Below are 22,283 nucleotides of genomic sequence, written 5' to 3' on the forward strand. Positions count from 1 at the left end.
AACTTTCAGTTACAGCACTATTGATCTGTCTGACAATAGTACCTTAATGGTTACGGATGATACAAAACAAGACCGACTACAATATCTCAGACCTTAATCGGTAAATTGAAATAACATTTTGGGTGAGACAATTCAAGAAAATGGTTCAGAAAAATCTGCTATAGAGGAGAGGATACAAAAGATGGAAAGAGCTTACGGTAGAACTAAGAATACTTACAACAAAAAGTACTTATCAACAAAACTTAAAATAAAGCACTACAACACGGTAGTGAAACCAGAATGCCTGTATGCCAGCGAATGTCTAGCACTGAACTACAAGCTTGATAACTTATAAATATTAGAAAGAAGAATTATAAGGAAAATATCAGGTCCTCTAAGAATTGCAGAGTTTTGGAAATGAAGAAGTATCAATAAAATTTACCAGAACATAGAAAACATATCAGAAACAATAAGAAAAAAGGAGATTGCTGTTTCTTGGACACATTTATAGAATGGATGACAATAGACTAACTAAGCGAATCTTCAAGTACCTTTGGGAAAAGAAATCAACCACCACCTGGATTCAAGAAGTCAAGAAAGACCTGGTAAGGAACAACATACGAGACGAAGAATTATTGGAAAGAAAGGTTTTTAGGAAGAAAGTCTTACAAATGGAAGGATACCAAGGGAGGAAGGAAAAGAAAACAGGCACGAAGTGGACTGAAGATAGGAAAAAGAAGCACAGTGAAACAATGAAAGAATACTGGAAGAAAAGGAAAGAAAACTAAGGAGAAAGAATTGAAATTGTAACGTGGTCCTTAGAAGGCCGGAACGCAAGAATAAATAAATAAATAAATAAATAAATAAATAAATAAATAAATAAATAAATAAATAAATAAATAAATAAATAAATAAATAAATAAATAAATAAATAAATACATTTATAATACGTAGTGAAAATCGCAATGTGTGCCGTTTCATAAGAAGCAAGAATTGGTTTATAGTGTCCCTAGTCAAAATACAGTAGTAGGCCCACGATCAAGTGTATTCATCCGGGACTTACATCGTGTTGATAAATTTTAGCCGTCAATTATCTCCGCATTGACTCTGCTTGTTACTGTATCTCCCAAAGAATCCCCTCATCACCTGGGGAGTTTTCATTGTCCCGCACTTATCTTCTTAACCTTTTGCATTATGCTGTCTTATTTAGACACAGGTGTACCCAGGGCCTGAAACGCTGCTTTGGGCACATACTCTTTGCCAGCATTTATTTCATATCATGATTGGTCATTGTCAGTACTTCTCTTACATTGTCCTTGGGATTTCTTATTCTGTCTTCTGGGTGGCAACTTGTTTTTTATGAATATGAACTGAAATATCAGCTAACTAATTTTATTGACCATCGTTAACATCTCAAATTTTTCTCTCCACTTATCAAGAACACCTTTTTCTAATGATAATCTTTGATCAAAGAAAGGGATTGTGTGTAGGTAGAAGTTATTTTGGGCCATTATGAGACATTTATGTTTCATTCGAGCTAGGACAGTGGCACGCAGATATAATCTTTGAATGTTGTTCGATTTTGCTGGGAATTCGTTAAGATACATGTTGTGCAAGGATATACTTTGTTGTGAATTCGCAGTGAGCGCGGAATTACGATGTGAGTAATCATTTTCCTAGTATGTATGGGATTATTGTGGTCGTATTATGATATGGTGAGTCTGCGAGCGCGGACTGACTATTTTTCACGCTGAAATTCTCGGCGGAGGCAATGACGATTCCTTGTGTACATCGATACATTCATCAGTATTGAATTTTTCACTTTTTTGTGGTCCCGGTACCGTGTTTTTTAAGATTGTGAATGTGCGTGTTTGCTCTCATGACGTATACAAAAAGATAACGCCTGAAAGAGGCGTGTGACTAGATTCTTATTCTGTACAGATATGGCTTAGGTTCGTGAATGAGGAAGGGACAAGGATTGTAGTAGCATTTTGCCGTTGAAAGCTGCCAGACTCTAAAAAGTAGTTTAGACCTGTCTGTGGCAACTTCTGCAGATTTTAATCGTCTTGTCTGACGGTTTTAATGTTGATTCAGGGTTAGGCTGATTAGGTTATATTAATCGTGCTATGACTTCAAATATTTATCATGAAAGACAAATAAAGGAAATGTGCGCTCTTCATGCTCTTAACAACCTTTTTCAGGAAAAGAATGCATTTAGTAAGTCAGAGCTCGATGAAATCTGTTATTCTTTATCTCCAAATGTGTGGTTCAATCCCCATAAGTCCCTTCTAGGTTTTGGAAATTATGACATTAATGTCATTATGGTTGCATTAAAGAATAGAGGTTATGAAGCTATATGGTTTGATAAGAGAAAGGATCCTAGTTGTCTGAACCTGAACAATATCTTTGGTTTCATCTTGAATGTACCGAGAGATTGCAGACTTGGGTTTGTTCAGTTACCTTTAAATCGTCGTCACTGGATTGCCATTCGACAGATTCAAGGGAACTTCTACAACTTAGATTCTAAGTTGGAGGATCCAGAAGTTATTGGTAATACGACAGAACTAATATGTTATCTTCAAGACCAGCTGAAGCTCCAGGAAAAAGAACTGTTTGTAATAGTTTCAGAAGAAGTAGACAATAATAAAAGCTGGTTTCTTGGTTCATGTTGCAGTTTCCGTGTAACTAAAGACAGTTCAGATGTACAAACCTCGAAAGTAGTTGCCAACAATAATGATGGTGCTTCAAATTTTGCAGGAGAACAGTCAAACTCATCAGATACTCGAGAGCCATGATCATCAAGCTACGTGACTGTGTGAATAATGAAGCCACATTCTCTCAAAGTAAGCAGTTACTGGCGTTATCCACTGTTCATTAAGATGCAAGGTAGCCTGCAAAACAATTCTTTAAGAGATTAAAGACTTATATGTTTCTAAGGCTGTAAATGTCTCAGGAAAAGTACTGACGTTTTGTGTACCAACACAACATTTTATGGAGATATGTACCCGAGCTTTGCAAATATTAAACAATGGTTGTGTTAGCTTAGTAGGCTGGTGAGGTTTAAAAGTAATGTTTATGAATGATTATATAGATCATGCCATTGTTACTTCTTAATAAGCTGAAAGAATATGCAAGGGCTGTTTGATATGTGAATTTGTTAGAAAGCAAATTTATACAACACAATTAAGGTAAATAAATTAATATCATACAATAAGCTATTGTCTTCTTATGTGTTGGTTAATGTTGGAGAAAACTATATTGGATCGTGACTCAATTCTTATATACAATTCTCTGTAAACATATCCGTGAGAATTTGTAGCCTATTATTGACTGCATATACTTATATTGCTCAAACTTCTCAGTACATGTATATTGTCATTTATGGAAAAGAAAGAAATTGAATTATAATTCTTCTTCCTGACCCTTTTCCCTACATTTTGGGGTCGGCACTTCACGTGGATTTGGCCCATGCTAGACACCAGGCCTATGTGGGGGGAATGTATTCATTATTGCATGTTTCTGTCAGTAGTTTGGTGTGTTGTATGTAAATGAAGAGATATGTATTAGACGAATACTAACACCCAGTTCCTGAGACAGAGGAATTAATGATTCGTAATTAAAATTCGTGGCCTGGCAAGTAATCAAACCTGGAACCCTCTGAATCAAAGGCCAGTATGCTGACCAGTCTAAGAATTGAACTCTTAAAAACGAGAAGCATGTTTGTTGCTTATTACTTGATGAAACGTTCAACACTTCACAAAGATACATTTTTCAAGAACATTAAAATCAGTTTTAAGTTATTTAATGCTGATAAAATTTTTCTCTCATTTCTAAAATGCAGTTGTTCCTGTCATCAAGTTTAAAAATTCTGTCTCATTTAGAATAAACTGAAGGTTGTACTATCTATTTTAAAAACCAGTGGACAGTGGCCCCTTCATATTATGCCTCAACGTTGGCCGACTAGCATATGCAAAATATTATGTCGTAGCTTTTAACATTGTCGGCCATTGCAACCAAGTCATGAAATTAGATTACAAACCAAGCTAGTTGGCCATGTGGTTGGGGTCGTGCAGCTGTGAGCTTGCTTTTGGGACATAATGGGTTCGAATCCCACTGTCGGCAGCCCTGAAGATGGTTTTCTGTGGTTTACCATTTTCATGCCAGGCAAATGCTGGGACTTAAATAAGGCCGTGGCCGCTTCCTTCCCAATCCTAGCACTTTCGCATTCCTCAGTCACCGAAATACTTCAATGTGTTAGTGCGACGTTAAACATACATATATACATACACACATCTTCATTGTAGACTGTTATGCCTTTCAGCGTTCAGTCTGCAAGCCTCATCTTTGCCACAATCCTCTTTTTGTAAATAGTTCTGTGGCCTCGTTTAGTTCTATACCTCTTATCTTTAAATCATTAGAAACCAAGTCTAACCATTGTTGTCTTGGTCTCCCTTTACTCCTCTTACTCTCCATATCAGAGTCCATTCGCGTCGCATGACTCCACCACCAAAGATGGTTTATGCGTACAGCTTTATCTATCAAGTTCATTCCTAACTTAGCCTTTATCTCCTCATTCTGACTACCCTCCTGCCATTGTTTCCACCTGGTTGTACCAGCAATAATTCTCGCTACTTTCATGTCTGTTATTTCTAACTTATAAGATATCTTGAATCCACCCGGCTTTCACTCCCGTAAAGCAAAGTTGGTCCGAAAACAGACCGATATAAATATAGTTTCGTCCAGGAACTGACTTCCTTCTTATGGTTAGTGCACACCAAAGTTAATGAAAACATTTCTCCAAATGTTAATAATAATATATTTAATGCAGCCAAATAGCCATAACAGAGAATATAGGTTACATTGATGGGTTACATATTTGCATAATCACGTATAGACATTGTTCTTCTTGTACAGAATTCAATGTGGTACTGTTCACACGTTTTTCCACATAGTTTGCACTCACAGTCTATACTTGGGTCATGGAAGTGTTTTGATTTGCAGAGTAGGTGATGAAAACCGTGAACTGCTAATCTTGTAATGACATGTCTTAATTCAAAATTAGCTTTTGTCCACGAGCGATCTATCATTGCCCCTGTGCCATAGAAGTCTGGTTGGACTTCTTCTCTCTTCTCCAAATGTTAATAAACTTTTGTTAACGAAGTTCTTCAACATTGTGTCCACGCCAAAATAGTTGTTCGTGAGGTTACAATTAACAAGGTCCCAGCTGCAGCTTTCATTATTTTAGTGAATACAATTAGCCTAGATAAAAGTGCAGATGCAAAGTGTGCCAATGAAAAATACTAGAAAGTCGAGTCAAATTAAGTTTGGAAAGAACACTTATGTTAATTCTCTTGAGAATGCCCCCTTGTTGACAGTAACTGAGTCTGAAATTGCAAGTAATGATACAGAAAGCCGGCTCCACAGGCTATAACTTAAAAGATTCCTAGCAACTGGTGATATTTCACTTGTCTAGAGTATCAAAACAGGCAATTTCAGTTGTTGTGTCTGACGTGTTTGAAGTTTTATACAACAATATCAAGGAATTGGTAAAGGTACGAAATAAAGAAAATCTTAATTTAACCTACCTAGTTAGGATGGTATTATTTTGATGATATACAAGCAATTATGGGAGGTTAGGTTATTCAGCGAGGAGCGAAGCTCAAAATTAAACTACATTAGAACACAACTAAATGAATATCATACAGAATTAAAGGTACTCTGTATTAGAACTTTTGCTTGCGATTTGATAGTAAATTTTTATAAGAAATAAGAAATTATCATATTCCATGCTACGAATCTACGTGCCCTAATTGCGTCCTTGCGCATATGCAAACCAAAATGTTAACGAAAATACAAAATTTTTAATGAAAAGTTTCATTCACAAAAGTTATAGAAATTTTGTTTATCAACATGCTTGAAAAGTTAATGAACGCACTATTTTGTTTATTAACATACAAAAATGTTCATGAACATTGTTCATTAACAGTGTTTATTAACAAAGTTAACAAAAACATCTTGGTGTGGACGCACCTTTACAGAATACTGTTGACCGCAACGGCGAACACGCTGCATTACCTGTACTGTACCTTGATTCAATCTCACTTACTGTTACCATCAACAACATTAAAAATTTAGGCCTAAATTGCTAATCTGATGGCCATCTTAGAATCTGCTCGAACCATTGGCAGCCATGACACTTGAAGGCAAATCATAATCCTTATTTCCTCTGAATCTGCCGTAGAAAGGATCTGGAGAAATTGTGTGATGGAGTACGGTCTTTGACAAGGTGTGCATGGTTAAACTAACAAATAAATAAATGTAGGCTATGAATTCAGTAGAATGAAGTCAGGCGAGGGTTGACGAGAGAGGTGCTATAGAAATATTAAAGTGGTGAAGCTGGTAGAATACCATGTGTGGAAGGAATGTTACACTCAGCCAGACATCTGGTGGTCTCAAGTTTAGAATCTGGGGTTGCCCCATTTAATAGCCCCTTACAACAGGCAGAGGATGCCGTAGAGATATTCTACGCTTCAACCAGTGGATGAATGTACTGCTTGTTGCGGAGCAGTTCTGTGAAGGTAGCCATAAGTAGCAAAAAGCGTAAAACCTAACAAACTACACAAAGAACCAGTATTGAAAAATTATACCAGAATGGCACTAAAGGTATGTCATTAAAAGGCAGTGGTATCTTTCTCTAAGCGTGTGAATTCCTCAATGAACTGCTGTGCGTATAACATGTCTTTCTGTAGTGAATTACTTTATTGTTAGTGTATGATGCCAAATTGTCCATCCTTCTACATACATAATTCTTCTTTTAACCAAGCAAATGCCGACAATATTCACCGAGCTTATTTCATTATAACATTATTGCAGCATTAAAAGTGTTTGAAAATGGCGTGTTTATTTTTGAATTAAACTTTAATTTACAATAACCTGTAATCTCATCAACTCATTGAACTGATAATAGGGTTAACTATTAAGGCCAACAAGTGGCAGCCACCATGACAGTTACAGGCATAAGTTAGTTCGCTGTGCTTCAACCAGGGGCGCTGTAACGAGTATGTTTAGCAGTCTTTATATTTCATGTCGTCGGTTACCATCCTGGGAGAACACACAACCTAAATACTTGAAATTACCTACCTGTTCCACCTTTGTATTCCCAGTCTAACATAGTTCTCTTGGATTTCTTACCTACTGATATCAATTTTAATCGTAGAAAGGATTATTTTCCTACCATACTCATTGCACCTATTTTCAAGTTCCAAGATATTAGATTGCAGGCTTTCGGTGCAATCTGCCATTAAGACTACATTTTCACCTAACTGAATCCCTCCCAGCCACTTAATAGTGTTACGAATAATGTTTTATTGCTCTAAATTTTTTTAGGACTAGATGATGTACCCGTGCTTTGCTACGGAATTCTACATTGTATACAGAATTCTAGGTTAAGTAGTGTACACCTTGTGAGCAAGATTGTATTGTATTGCATAGCAACGTGACTCTAGAAATGCGACGGGGAAGTCACCAAACGTCTTTTCTCATATGAAGACTGGGTGAGGGAATTTTCATTGTAATGGTAGGTCTGCTTACCTAGCATCAGTCACAATCAGGTTGGGGAGTTTTCATTATAGTGGCAGACACTCTCTCTCTACTGGCTTTTTTTATATTCTCAGAAAGACTGTCTTAGTGGTTTTCCCAAGTGAAATGAACATAGATCATTACAATGACGTCAGTGGGAAAGGCACGATTAAAAACAATATGAAATAATCAAATGAAAAACCACGCATTTTCTCACTTTTAACAAACAGTAATACACTGCTGATCTAACAGTCCAATGTTCCAGAGCTGGAATGGCCAAGCTGCAGACACAGCCGTGATCCGTGAACACTCTTAGTCTTTTTTGTCGGAGGGGGGGGGGGGGCAAATAGTGGAGAGTCCCAGGGCAAATCTGTGCCTTTTTACTCATCTCCTTCCTAGGAGTAACCGATGAGTCGGAATATCTCATTTCACTACACTGGTGGCGGAAAAATCTATCTGACTTGGAGACAAATTTTTCCTCCAAGCCAGAGGAGAAAACCCCTCTTCACTACTAATTTGGAATAAAATGAATGTAGAATTTAATAAAAGTGAAAAGGAAGATGCTTTTCTTAAGTAACGGGTCTTTTCATGGTTGAATTTTGAATTATTTAGTGAATTGTAGTGCTATAATTTGGAATATGCCTAAATTGTAATTCTAGACCAGGTCATACTACTAAGTGAGCCTCTGACAAATCTGCACACTGCTCATTCAAAACAGCGCGTCAGAGTAGGGAACGAATAGCTGAATACTATGATGAACCAGTGTGTTACGTACTAGCAATATCAGACTCGTGTATGGACCAGAGGAATGACATGCTAAGGAAAACAGTTTTCTAACTCCTCAGCTCTTTTCCGCCAATATTCAGTCAGACCGTTATACTTGGTACGCAGTCTGGCTCCATGGCTAAATGGTTAGCGTGCTGGCCTTTGGTCACAGGGGTCCCGGGTTCGATTCCCGGCAGGGTCGTGAATTTTAACCATCATTGGTTAATTTCTCTGAAGTACTTGTTTGATTTTTGTTTGCATGAAGGAACTTTACCAAATGAATGGAGAGTTGCTATAGTAGCCCCTGTATATAAAGGAAAGGGTGATAGGCATAAAGCTGAAAATTACAGGCCAGTCAGTTTGACATGCATTGTATGTAAGCTTTGGGAAAGCATTCTTTCTGATTAAATAAGACATGTTAGCAAAATTAATAAATGGTTTGACAGAAGGCAGTTTGGGTTTAGGAAAGGTTATTCCACTGAAGCCCAACTTGTAGGATTCCAGCAACATATAGCAGATATCCTGGATTCAGGAGGTCAATTGGACTGTATTGCGATTGACTTATCTAAGGCATTTGATAGGGTAGATCATGGGAGACTACTGGCAAAAATGAGTACAATTGGACTTGACAAAAGAGTGACTGAATGGGTGGCTCTGTTTCTAGAAAATAGAACTCAGAGAATTAGAGTAGGTGAAGCTTTATCTGTCCCTGTAAAAATTAAGAGGGGAATTCCTCAAGGCAGTATTATTGGACCTTTGTTTTCTTATATATATCAACGATATGTGTAAAGTGAGGAAAGCAATGGCAAACTACCTCACTCCTCATCTTGCCTAGTATGCCTCAGTTTGGTGCTGCCATTGGTTTTTGGGGTTTCCTTATAACCGCATAACCTTTGGTGGTGCTGTTTGAGGATCCAACCAGCCTCCGGGCTGATGACCCTAACAGACAACAACACATGTGTAAAGAAGTGGAATCAGAGGGGAAATCACATAAATATGACTGTAAATAAAGGGTACAGATCTCTGCACATGGTTATGAGAGTATTTAGGGGTTGTAGTAAGGATGTAAAGTAGAGAGCATGTTTGTCTCTGGTGAGACCTCAACTTGAGTATGGTTCCAGTGTATGGGACCCTTACCAGGATTACTTTATTCAGGAACTGGAAAAAATCCAAAGAAAAGCAGCTCAATTTGTCCTGGGCGATTTCCGACAAAAGAGTAGAGTTACAAAAATATTGCAAAGTTTGGGCTGGGAAGACTTGGGACAAAGGAGACGAGCTGCTTGACTAAGTGGTATGTTCCGAGCTATCAGTGGAGAGATGGCGTGGGAGGACATCAGTAGACGAATAAGTTTGTAGCCTATGGTGTCTTTAAAAGTAGGAAAGATCGCAATATGAAGATAAAGTTGGAATTCAAGAGGACTAATTGGGGCAAATATTCATTTATAGGAAGGGGAGTTAGGGATTGGAATAACTTACCAAGGGAGATGTTCAATAAATTTCCAATTTCTTTGCAATCATTTAAGAAAAGGCTAGGAAAACAACAGATAGGGAATCTGCCACCTGGGCGACTGCCCTAAATGCAGATCAGTAGTGATTGATTGATTGAAATTGAAATTGTGGGCTAAACAAAAGATAGTGTTATATTGTTTTTATTCTTTGATTGGACTTCACTGATGAAGGGAATGCATATTGTTCCAGAAACATGTATGAATGAATAAATCATTTTTCAGTCATTGAAAGTGTATTGACAAGGTGAACCCAACATAAACTATTTTAAATAGTCTTTAATAGATTTAGACAAGTCAGTACAGGATCAAATCAAATGCCCAATCAACAGTAACTAGGTAGTGTTGCTGACCATACTTCTTTACAACTTTTACAAATTTTCAAGTGTACTTGTTATTGGATTGTCACCCCTACTTGAAGCGATCACCCTGGTTTGGCTACGGATAATTAAGCTGGAGGTAGGATAAGCATCAAGGCGAATCCTCATTTTTCGGTTCATGTACGGATCTGTTTGTCTGGGGCAGCACGGTGGTGATTCTTCAATATTTGAGCAAGTCGCTCTGCTAAGCCGTTAGTGGCTGGGTAAAATGAAATGTCGTATGGCTTTTAGTGCTGGGATATCCCAGGACAGTGGCTGGGTGACCAGGTGCAATGAATTTTTGGAAAAGTTCTATTTGTTGAACAGTAGGTTCAAAATTCATTGCTTTGAAAAATGGCTGCATTGTTTGAGACAATGTTTGCTGGGAATCCATGACAAGCAAATATTGTGGAGGTACTTGTTGGTGTACTTCGTAAAATTTGCACTTCAGCCAGTTTCAATTTGGCGTCCCCACAAATCAGGAAGATGCAATTTTCAAAAGGCGCTGCATATTCAGCCTGCACTCTCTCTCACTTCTCTTCTGGTTCGTCCCATGGATGCACTGGTGATTTTGGTGGATTTTCTCTTTTTCCTTCCTTTAAGAAGGAAGCCATACTTTCCATTGTCGACTTAGTTAAATGCAACATACAATTTTTGCACTCTGTCAAACATACAAGGTTCTACAACGCTCCCATTGCTCCGCCCCTACTTCCCTGCCCCCCCTCCCCGTCCACGTAACAGTATGCTAGTTTATAACATGAAGAGGGAACTAACCTCCTCCCCTGTCAAATAGGAAGGATCCAACATTCCTCTCGCTCATCCCTTGCTTCCCTTGCCCCCCTCCCCTCTCAATGGAACAGTATGCTAGTTTATAACAAGAATAAGGAATTACCTCCTCCCCACCATCTAATGTTCCCCTCACTCATCCCCTTCCTCCTCCCCTCTCAGTGGAACTGTATGCTAGTTCATAACAAGAAGAAGGAATTAACCTCCTCCCGCCCCCCCCCCCCCCCCCAAATACAATTGGAAGGATTCAACGTTCCCCTCGCTCAACCCCTCCGCCCTTCCCTCTCCGTGGAACAGTATGCTAGTTTATAACAAAAAGAAGGAATTAACCTCCCCCACTGTCTATAGGAAGGATCCAACATTCCCCTCGCTAATCCCCTCCCCCCCTCCCCTCTCCGTGCAACAGTATGCTAGTTTATAATACGCAGAAGGAATTATCTTCTGCTCCAACCAATTGGAAGGATCCAAAGTTCCCCTTGCTTGTCCCCTGCTTTCGCCTACCCCCTCATTGGAACAGTATACTAGTTTATAACATAAAGAAGGAATTAACCTTCTCCCCCATCCAATAGGAAGGATCCAACGATCCCCTCGCTCATCCCCCCTCCCCCATCCCCTCTCCGTGGAACAGTGTGCTAGTTTATAACATGAAGGAATTAACCTCTCCCTCACCCAACCAATAGGACGGATTCAACGTTCCCCTCGCTCATTCCCTCTCCCCTCCGTGGAACAGTATAGTAGTTTATAACATGAAGAAGGAATTAACCTTCTCCTCCCCTGTACAATAGGAAGGATTCAACGTTCCCCTCCCCTCTCCGTGGAACAGTATGCTAGTTTATAACACGAAGGAATTAACCCCCCCCCCCCCTGTCCAATAGGAAGGATCAAACATACCCCTCGCACACCCCCTCCCCTCTCCGTGAAACAGTATGCTAGTTTATAACAAGAAAGAGTTAACCTACACCCCCCCCCCCCCTCTGTCAAATAGGAAGGATCCAATGTTCCCTTTGCTCATCCCCTACCCCCGCCCCTCTCCATGGAACAGTATGCAAGTTTATAAGACGAAGAAGGAATTAACCTCTCCCGCTGTTCAATAGGTAGGATCCAACGTACCCCTCGCCCAACCCCTTCCTCCTCCGTGGAATAGTATGCTAGTTTATAACACGAAGAAAGAATTAAACTCCCTCCTGTCCAATAAAAACGATCCAACACTACCCTCGCTCATCCCCTCCCCTCTTCGTGGAACAGTATGCTAGTTTATAACATGAAGGAGTTAACCCCCCCCCCCCCCCCAACCAATAAGACGATTCAACGTTCCCCTCGCTCATCCCCTCTCCCCTCCGTGGAACAGTATGCTAGTTATAACATGAAGGAATTAACTTTCTCCCCCCCCCCCCCCCCCCTGTACAATAGGAAGGATCCAACGTTCCCCTCACTCATCCCCTTCTCCTCCCCTATCCATAGAACAGAATGCCAGTTTATAACAAAAAGAAGGAATTAACCTCCCCCCCCCAACACGTCCAATAGGAATGATCCAACATTTCCCTCGCTCATCCCCCCCCTCGCCAGGCCTGCCAACCGCAAAATCTCTCCCTAAAATTCATAAGACTGACGTCCCCATTCGACCTATTATTAATTACAGACCGAGTCCACTTTACAAATTAGCACAGTTCATTCAAAAATTTCTTAAGAATAATTACAGGTTTTTATCGAATAAGTCTGTAAAAAAACACCATAGAACTAGTTGAGAAATTAAATAACTTTAAAATCCAACCACACCATTCTCTACACTCTTTTGATATTGTCAATATGTACCCCAGCATTAATGTCAAAAAATTATTTCCTATTATTGAGAAGAATTGAAACATATAGTTGCTTAAGCAAACTTGAAATTATTGATTTTATGACCCTCTTAAAATTAGTAGTTACTAACAACTTCTTCATCTTCGACAATATAATTTATCAACAAGATGGTTTGGCTGTGGGTTCTCCAGCCTCAGGGATCCTAGCAGAAATATACCTAGACTTCTTAGAACACAATTTCATTGATAACAACAACGACTTTAAACACGTATTATTTTGGGCTAGATTTGTAGATGACACATTTGTGATCCTAGATGATAGAGTTATTAACGCGGCATCTACTCTTAATAGCCTCAATAAAATTGATCCGCATATTAAATTCACTCTTGAAACAGAATCAAACAAATCAATTAGTTTTCTAGATATAACAATAAGCAGATTACCTTCATCATTATCATATATGATTTATAGAAAACCCACACATACAGCTAATACCATAAAACAAGACTCTTTTAACCCACAGACACATAAACGTGCCTCGTACAACAGTATGGTTAACCGTGCCTTCAAAATTCCACTATCAAAGGAAAACTTAAATAAAGAACTAAATATCATCCGCTCCATTGCCAAATTTAATGTTTATAATAGATATTTTATTGAACAAATTATTAACAAATTTGAACACCGTCCTAACACAACACTCTTAAAAGATAATCCTAAACCAGCTGCTTACTCCACATTCACATTCAATATAAATGCCTACAGTATTGCTAATGTCTTCAAAAAACACAATACCGTGATTTCTTTTCGAACTAATAATAGAAACCTTGAATCATTACATAACTCCAACTCCTTAAATAAAACAAGTGTCTTTTCTATATCAGGCGTATACCGTTTTAAGTGCAACAACTGTAACTCTTCTTACATAGGTCAAACTGGTCGTAACTTCAAAATTAGGTACTTTGAACACGTTAATGCAATAAGATACAACAGATTTTCGGCAGTGGGACAACACATACATGACACAAAACATATTTTCACTACAATAGACCAGGATATTGAAATTCTCAGCACTCTATAAAGGCCCTCTCCTAGACATCACTGAAAACTGTTTTATACACCTCGACCAGTTTTTCAATCCAAATCTTAACCTGAATGATATTTCTGAGAAGCCCAATGCCTTTTTCGATTTTCTCATCTCCATTTTAAATAACCTAAAGTCAACAAGTAAGCGATCAATCTTTCACAATTTACACAATACCCTCTCATGCCATTTCCCCCTTCCGCAACACCCCCATGATCCTCCTTAGATACCCCCCCATTTTCCTTTCCCTCCCACCCTCATTATTCCCCACCCTTTTCTCTATTTATCATCTCCCATTCATTTATCAATCACCACAGCAAGCTGTTTCGAGTTGAGCCTCACATTTTAATTTCTTTTAAAATTTCTTCCTATTTTTTAATATATTTTATTTGGTTTTATTCTTTTTAAAGATTTAAATTATTTTCTAATTTATATATCCGCTTCGAATTGTCGAAATTAAGTCCTACACTGTTTTCCTAAGACTTCAATTTCGTCACATTTTACTCTTCGGCCGGAGAAACAAATGCCTACAAGACCTGCCTAGAAACAACTATACATAACTGCATATCATAAGTTCAGTTTAATAACGAGTTCTCCTTCAAGTCTGCATATTAGAACAAATCCTTTAACTCATTATCGATCTCAAATTACAACATCTTCATATGTGAATGCAGCATAACAGGATTGTACTAGACCTGCTTATGAACTTCAACTAGATTTGTTTTGGCATGAAATAGTGGTGTTCTTTTTACTCTTTTGACTGTGATCATTGGGTTATGAACATCAATTCGAATTGCTTCGACATAAAATATTGTTAATTTTTTTTCTGTGATCATTGTGTTAGTTGTTTTTGGATCTTTATGTCTTAATTTTTGCACTGCTTTGCTAATTGGCTGATGATGACACTTCAAATGTGTTGAAACCGGTCCCAAATGAACAGGTTGTAACTTCTATTTGGTTCAACTTAACAACGGAGTATTGAAAGGTGGATCCTTCCTACTATATAATATTGTATATAACAGTATGCTAGTTTATAACACGAAGAAGGAATTAATCTCCCCTCCCTGTCCAATAGGAGGATCCAACATTCCCCTCACTCATCCCCTCCTCTTCCCCTCTCCACAAAACAGTATGCTAGTTTATAACATGAAGAGAGAATTACTCCCCCCCCTGCCCCGTCCAATAGGAATGATCCAATATTCCCCTTGCTCAACCCACCTCTTCCCCCCTCCATGGAACAGTATGCTAGTTTATAACAAGAAGAAGGAATTAACCTCCCCCCATCCAGTAGGAAGGATCCAACACGTCCCTCGCTCCTCCCATGCTTCCCCTCTCCGTGGAACATTATGCTAGTTTATAACATGAAGAAGAAATTAACCTCCCCCCATCCAATAGGAAGGATCCAACGCTCCCCTCGCTCATTCCCTCCCCTCTCTGTGGAAAAGTATGCTAGTTTATAACATGAAGGAATTGACCTCCCCCCATCCCATAGGAAGGATCCAACGTTCCCCTCTCCGTGGAACAGTATGCTAGTTTATAACAAGAAGAAGGAATTAACTTTCTCCCCCCATCCAATAGGGAGGATCCAACGCTCCCCTTGCTCATCCCTTGCCTCGTCTGTCTGTGGAACTTTGTGCTAGTTTATAACAAAAAGGAAGAATTAACCCCCCCATCCAATAGGAAGGTCCAACGCTCACCTCGCTCATCCCTTGCCTCGCCTCTCCATGGAACAGTATGCTAGTTTATAACAGGAAGAAGGAATTAACCCCCCCCTCCTGTCCAGTAGGAATGATCCAACGTTCCCCTCGTTCATCCCCTGCTTGCCCACCCCCCTCCCCTCTCCGAGGAACAGTTTGCTATACCCAAAAAATTTCCACTAGCCTCTCCATGATCACAGCCCTGAAACAGTAATAGGAGACATGCATTACGCTTCGACAGACCAGATAAGTACAGATGTATTTCATTAAATTAATATGGTGACTTTTGTATTCTGATACAATAACTTTTGCTAACACTTGTGCTATTGGACAGGGAGGGAGGTTAATTCCTTCTCTCTATCCTTGTCTCTATCATTGACAAGTTTATGCAACGTAAACAATACTATACATATATATAATGCTTGTTGTTTAAAGGGGCCTAACATCGAAGGTCATCGGCCCCTACATATAAATGCATAATTTAAGTGATTTGATAGAATCTGAGGATTTTCTCTTGTCAATGCACATGCTTAACACCCTTTTACTAGGCTTTCAATGTCTCAATTCCAGGCCAATAGACGTAGGGACAGGCCAGCTGTTTGATTTTTATCATGCCCAAATGAGTTTCGTTAAGTTCATTTAACACCTAATCTCATATTCCGAAAGGGATAACAGATCTATCTTGTCTAAACAGCACACCCTCATTCAGATTATATTCAGAAACCACCCGTTCATTCTGTAAATTAAAAACAAGTTTAACTCTGTTTCATGTTTCATCCTGAATAGTGTGAAATATGATTCGTTCGCTTAAAATTTGAAAAATTAGGTGCGTACACAACTGGTTAACTTCAAAACACTGTCTTGTTTTTTTTTTTTTTAATACATTAACATACTTGCCAACTTTCCCGATTTAGGCGGGAGACTTTCGACAGTTTTTTCCCGCCTCCCGATTATTCTATTATTTCTTCCGATTTTAGCTTATTTTTTGGTGAAATTCAAACATTTGTTTTCAAATCGCGCCATTTCAGCTTTTTTTACGCCAGTGGGCAGAAGTCCTTTGCTCATTGGCCGCTTTCAAGTGAAATGAAAAATGAAAACCTACAACCTGTTTTCCAGTCTTTGACCGGGTCAGGGATGGAATGAATGAAGCATATATAGGCTGTTAGTACAATGGGGTCGCCACTCCCAAAGTGATTTATTAATGACTGATAGATGCGATGAAATGAGAATGGAGAGTGTTGCTGGAATGAAAGATGACAGGGAAAACCGGAGTACCCGGAGAAAAACTTGTCCCGCCTCCGCTTTGTCCAGCACAAATCTCACATGGAGTGACCAGGATTTGAACCTCGGTATCCAGCGGTGAGAGGCCGACGCGCTGCCGTCTGAGCCACGGAGGCTCTTTTCAAGCGAAATATCGACGTTTATTAATGTGAGAAATGTGCACGAATGTGTGATGTTCATTGAAACCTGTATATCGTGACACGCTTATCGATTGTCAATCTCTCATTCTCGCGTTTTATGTTCGTGCAAGACCGCCTACAATACAATTGTCGGTCTTGGTTCATGTTCGTTCACAGTTCGCATCAGTCTAGTCGATTCTAGAGACTAGTCGTTAGACATGGAGTCTTTTTTAGTAATTTAGTGACAGAATTTCAATTATAACAGCTAGTGACTTTTCTAGAAATTTTAGGAGCCATTTGGAGATAATTCTGACTAATTTTAATTTATCTCAATATAAATAAAGTAAGAGTTTCATCTGTAAATTGCTCAAAATTGAAGAAGAATGATATTTCTGTACAGGTCATGATCACAGGAACAAGGGGAAATGCACGTTTATAATTTTCCATAATTTCTGTCTGTATGTATGTATGTATGTACGCTCATCACGATAAAATGTCTGAAGAGAATTCAATGAAAATCAGTATATGAAGTCGGGGAATAAGTCGCTACAATCTAGCCATAAATAATTTTATTGATGGTGAGTGAAATGGTAGTTTAGGGAAGGGCCTAAATTCTCAAATATTTATTATTATTGGCCCTATCGATAAATACTACATAACTAAAGTTATATATTATTAAATTTCCTATCATTTATGTCATACATTTTTACCGTGCCGGCTATGATAACAGAAATATTCGTGAATTTGTATTTTTAACCAAGCTCGTTGCTTAAGTGCGGCCAGTATCCAGTGTTCGGGAGATAGTGGGTTCGAACCCCACTGTTGGCAGCCCTGAAGATGATTTTCCGTGGTTTCTCATTTTCACGCCAGGCAAATGCTGGGGCTGTACCTTAATTAAGGCCACAGCCACTTCCTTCCCACTCCTAGACTTTTCCTGTCCCATCATCGTGATAAGACCTATCTGTGTTGGTGCGTCGTAAAGATTTTGGATTTTTGTTGCTAAGTCCATATCAGCGCCGAGGTACGAGAAAATGGATGAACAGAATTTAATGAAAATCGGTATGTAAAGTCGGGGAATAAGGAACTACAAACTACGCTGTAAATAATTTTATTCACCCTGTTCAAAATGGTAGTTGAGGGGAAGGTGCTAAAAATTTAACAAACTTCACAAAAGTTATAGAGAATACAATTTCTGATTATTTATATCTTATTCACTTTTACTGTACCGACTATAATAATATTGGTGATGGTGATTAAATTGTGAAGAATGAGAAAAAAGACTTGAAGCAACGATCGCTTAAATAAAAACACGAGGGAATCATGAAAGAAAGGACGACTCACTTTACTCTAATATCACAGAGTCGGAAGAAAACTAAATGTGAAGGCCTCCAATATGGAAAGCTCATAAAATTGATCAACACTGTTTGTTGTGATGTACTCTGTGTATTCTGCTGCCATTTATCTCCGATAGATGGGATTACTGCTGCGTATAGAGTATAACAGCCTGCCTGAATATTGGCGGGAAGTAGCTGGGGAGTTAGATCTCTCTCTTCTTTAGCATGCCATTCCTCTGGTTCATAAATTTTCTGATACTACTGGTACGTAACACACTGGATCATCATAATATTCCAGCTATTCGATCCCTACTCTGAGGCAGTGATTGGAATGAGCAGTGTGCACACTTAAATTGAATAATTTAATTTTTGTGGCCTGGTCATTCTAGCTCTGGAACTTTGAACTGGTAGATTGACACCGTAGTACTTTTCGCTAAAAGTGAGAAAATTTGCTGTTTTTCATTTTATCGAATATTTCATATGACAGCATTGCTTTTAATCGCGACCTTCATACTGACGTCATTGTAATGACCTCTGTTGACTTCAGTTGGGAAAACTATAAGGACAGTCTTTCTAAGAATTCTGTAGCGAAGCACAGGAACATGAGTTAGTTCATCATCATCATCATCATTTGCCTTTATCCAGCTGTAGCCGGGTAGGGGCAAATATGGTTCCTCTCCACTTTCTTCGGTCTTTCCACCACTCCTCCTCCAACACTGTGTCCCAGTCCAGGTTTCTTTCTATAATGCTGCGTTGGATGGTATCCTTCCATCTCAATCGTGGTCGTCCACGGCCTCTCCTTCCTTCGATTTGCATTTCCATCACCTTTTTTGGCATTCTTTCGTCGCTCATTCGCTTTATGTGCCCAATTTAAAGATAAAAATTTCATTGTTCCGTATTGAAAGTATTAACGTTAAAAATTGAATAATTGAAAAAGAGGTTCAACCTATTCAATACATAAAAGAAAGAAATGTAGTGATTACATTCTTATTTAATAGTAACTATAAATGGGACCGGTTTCGACCCTAGTCCAGGTCATCGTCAGCCGTAAAAACATGTAAAACAATGCATATGAAAAAGAAAAAGATTAAGTGAACTCTGGATCGGTATAAGATGAAACATAAATTAACGATGGGGGTAGAAATTGTGAGTCACTTAAAAGAAAACAGTATGTAATATTAAGAATGGTAGTATGGCACACGCAATGATAGGCGAAGTCTCACAATGTTTATGAATATTGGAGAACGGTCAAATGGGTTAGTTTCCACACTCTGTCAGGCACAAAGTCACAACACTATCAAATAATATATGAAGATCATAAATAACTTGAAGTCGCAGACGAATAGATTTGTAGAAGCAAACCGCCAGCTCCCGGTGATCAGCGCGGCACATTCAAGGTCATGCGCTGTGGTCTCGAACGCCAAAGTAGAATGGAGAATATCCTGAAGGTCCAGTATTTGTCTCGGTTGCGGGAAGTTAAGTACGTATATATAGAAATATACAACGCAAATCAGTATAATTGAATGAGTACTTGTGCTCCTGCTAAGTTCTTGGAAAACAGTTGACTTGAAAAAACAATTGTAAAGAGAAAAAAATATAGTAAAAAGTGCAATATCGGAAAACAAATGAAAACTTATATGCACAGTGCGCTATTTTTTAAATTGAAAAAAGTTTAGGTAATGATTGAAGTAGTCGAAGTTGGCGCAAGACAAGAGTTAAAATTTGAAAGAGGAGAACCGAAATGAAGGTCGATGGTTTTTTTTTTTTTTTTTTTTTAATAGAGAAGGTAGAATAAATTAAGAGGAAGAGTGATAGTGAAATAAGAGAAAAAATAAAAGAAATTGGTGTCTTGGAATTTGGAATTTTTGAGAAGAAGAATTAGGAAGTCAAAAAGGATATTGGGTTTTTCAGAAATGTCGTTTAAATTGAAATTAGGGTTGAAGTACTGGTCAAGGTGGATAAAGCAATTTTCAGTAATGTTTAAGAGGGGGCCTTTGTTAATGATTTTAAGTATATTCATGTCATTGTCAATGCTGGTGAAACTATGCTTGGAGTCTTGTATGTGCTGTCCTATGGCAGAGAATCTGTTGTATTGAATGGCGTTGACATGTTCAGAGTACCTGATATTGAAGTTGCGGCCAGTTTGTCCGACGTAGGAGGAATTGCAGTTGTTGCATTTGAATCTGTATACACCAGATTTAGAAAAAGCATTAGACTTATTTAGAGATTTAGAGTTGTGTAAGATATCAAGATTTCTATTGTTAGTTCTAAAAGAAATTTTCATCTTATGTTTTTTAAAAATATTAGTTATTTTATAAGCATCCTGAGTGAAAGTGAAGGTGGAAAAAGCAGTTGGTTTTATTGTGTCTTTAGATAAAGTGGTTTTTGGACGGTGTTTGAATTTGTTGATGATGCGGTTTATGAAGGAGTTGTTAAAGCCATTGAATTTAGCAATGTTGCGGATGGTGTTTAATTCATTATTTAAATCTTTTTTGGACATAGGGGTGTTGAAGGCACGAAAAATTAAGCTGTTATAAGTAGCACGTTTATGAGCTTGGGGGTGCGAAGAATCTTGTCTTATTGTAGTTGCTGTTTGGGTTGGTTTTCTGAAAATTTTGTAAGATAAAGAAAAAGGATGTCTAGTAATAGTTAGGTCTAGAAAATTAAGAGTTTGGTTGTGTTCTGATTCGAGGGTAAATTTAATGTTAGAGTCTAAGTTGTTGAGATGAAGAAGTGTAGAGGCTGCGTTGGTTGATTCCTCATTTAATATTACTAATGTGTCATCGACATATCTCGCCCAAAAGAGGATGTTGGAGAAATTATTATTATTATTATTAATTCTTGTGCTTTCTAAGAAGTCGGGGTAAATTTCAGCAAGAATGCCAGAAGCTGGTGAGCCCATAGCCAAGCCATCTTGTTGATAAATGGTGTTGTCAAAGGTAAAATAATTATTGTTGAGAACTAATTTTAAAATAGAAATGAAGTCTTGAATTTCAAGTTTACTTAGGTTACTGAATTTGTTTTATAATGGGGAATAATTTTGAAATTGGAATACTAGGGTACATGTTAACAATGTCAAAAGAATGGAGAGAAAAATTTGGTTGGATTTCAAAATTCTTTAATTTGTTCACTTAATCTTTTTCTTTTTCTTTTTCATATGCATTGTTTTACATGTTTTTACGGCTGACGATGACCTGGACTAGGGTCGAAACCGGTCCCATTTATAGTTACTATTAAATAAGAATGTAATCACTACATTTCTTTCTTTTATGTATTGAATAGGTTGAACATCTTTTTCAATTATTTAATTTTTAACGTTAATACTTTCAATACGGAACAATGAAATATTTATCTTTAAATGCACAAGCTAACCAAGCTAAACAAAAAGCCTTCTCTTACATGGGCCTTAAGATCAAGATCGCTAAATTAGGAAAAGACATCGACTTCCTGAAACAATGCATATCCTACAATCTAACCCCGAAATTTCCTCAAAGTTGTACCAGAAAAAACATTTCTTCTCCTCACATGTTAAAAACCCAAAGAATAACCAACAAAATTTGGTTAAAAAACGAAATTCGTTTCTTATACAAGAAAAAATCATTTTTAAACAACAGATTATACGAAACACATCTAGAAATTGCTAATCTTCTCCTGAGTGCACAATGGAACCTCTTCCTAACTCAAGTAGACAATAAATTATTTCACGTACTGTCAATCAAACAACAAACCCTAGAGAAAAAACTCAAAATTCTTAAGAACAACTCTTCTTCACATAAATTCCAGTTTAAGAACCGTAACACACCCTCCAAAACTATTGAACAATTCCATCCTCCCATCGTAAATCTATCTAAAACAACTCTGAGTGATGTTGAAAACTCAATTCTTTCGAAGGGCTTCAAACACAATTGGCCCAATTTCAACACGTTCAATGTAGCCACCAATTTAATTATTGAATCTGAAATAGCCATTAACAAAATGCCAACAGATGTACAAGAT

At 38.1% G+C, this 22,283-nt stretch overlaps 1 protein-coding gene across 4 annotated transcripts in view; it reads left to right on the forward strand.

The window, feature by feature from the left end:
• The first annotated feature begins 1,310 nt into the window (after nt 1-1,310).
• Nucleotides 1,311-22,283, forward strand: part of LOC136877191 (rho guanine nucleotide exchange factor 7) — a 502,530-nt gene continuing 481,557 nt past the window's right edge. For 3 of the 4 annotated variants that reach the window (XM_067151001.2, XM_067151005.2, XM_067151004.2), the window contains exon 1: nt 1,311-1,639. The gene's annotated coding sequence lies outside the window, so the exon portion shown is untranslated. Of the gene's footprint in view, nt 1,640-2,736; nt 2,823-22,283 lie in introns of those variants that run through there. The other variant, XM_067151002.2, reaches the window with a different exon arrangement.

This window comes from Anabrus simplex, chromosome 7 (assembly GCF_040414725.1).
Source record: "Anabrus simplex isolate iqAnaSimp1 chromosome 7, ASM4041472v1, whole genome shotgun sequence".
NCBI classification, from domain to species: Eukaryota; Metazoa; Arthropoda; class Insecta; order Orthoptera; family Tettigoniidae; genus Anabrus; species Anabrus simplex.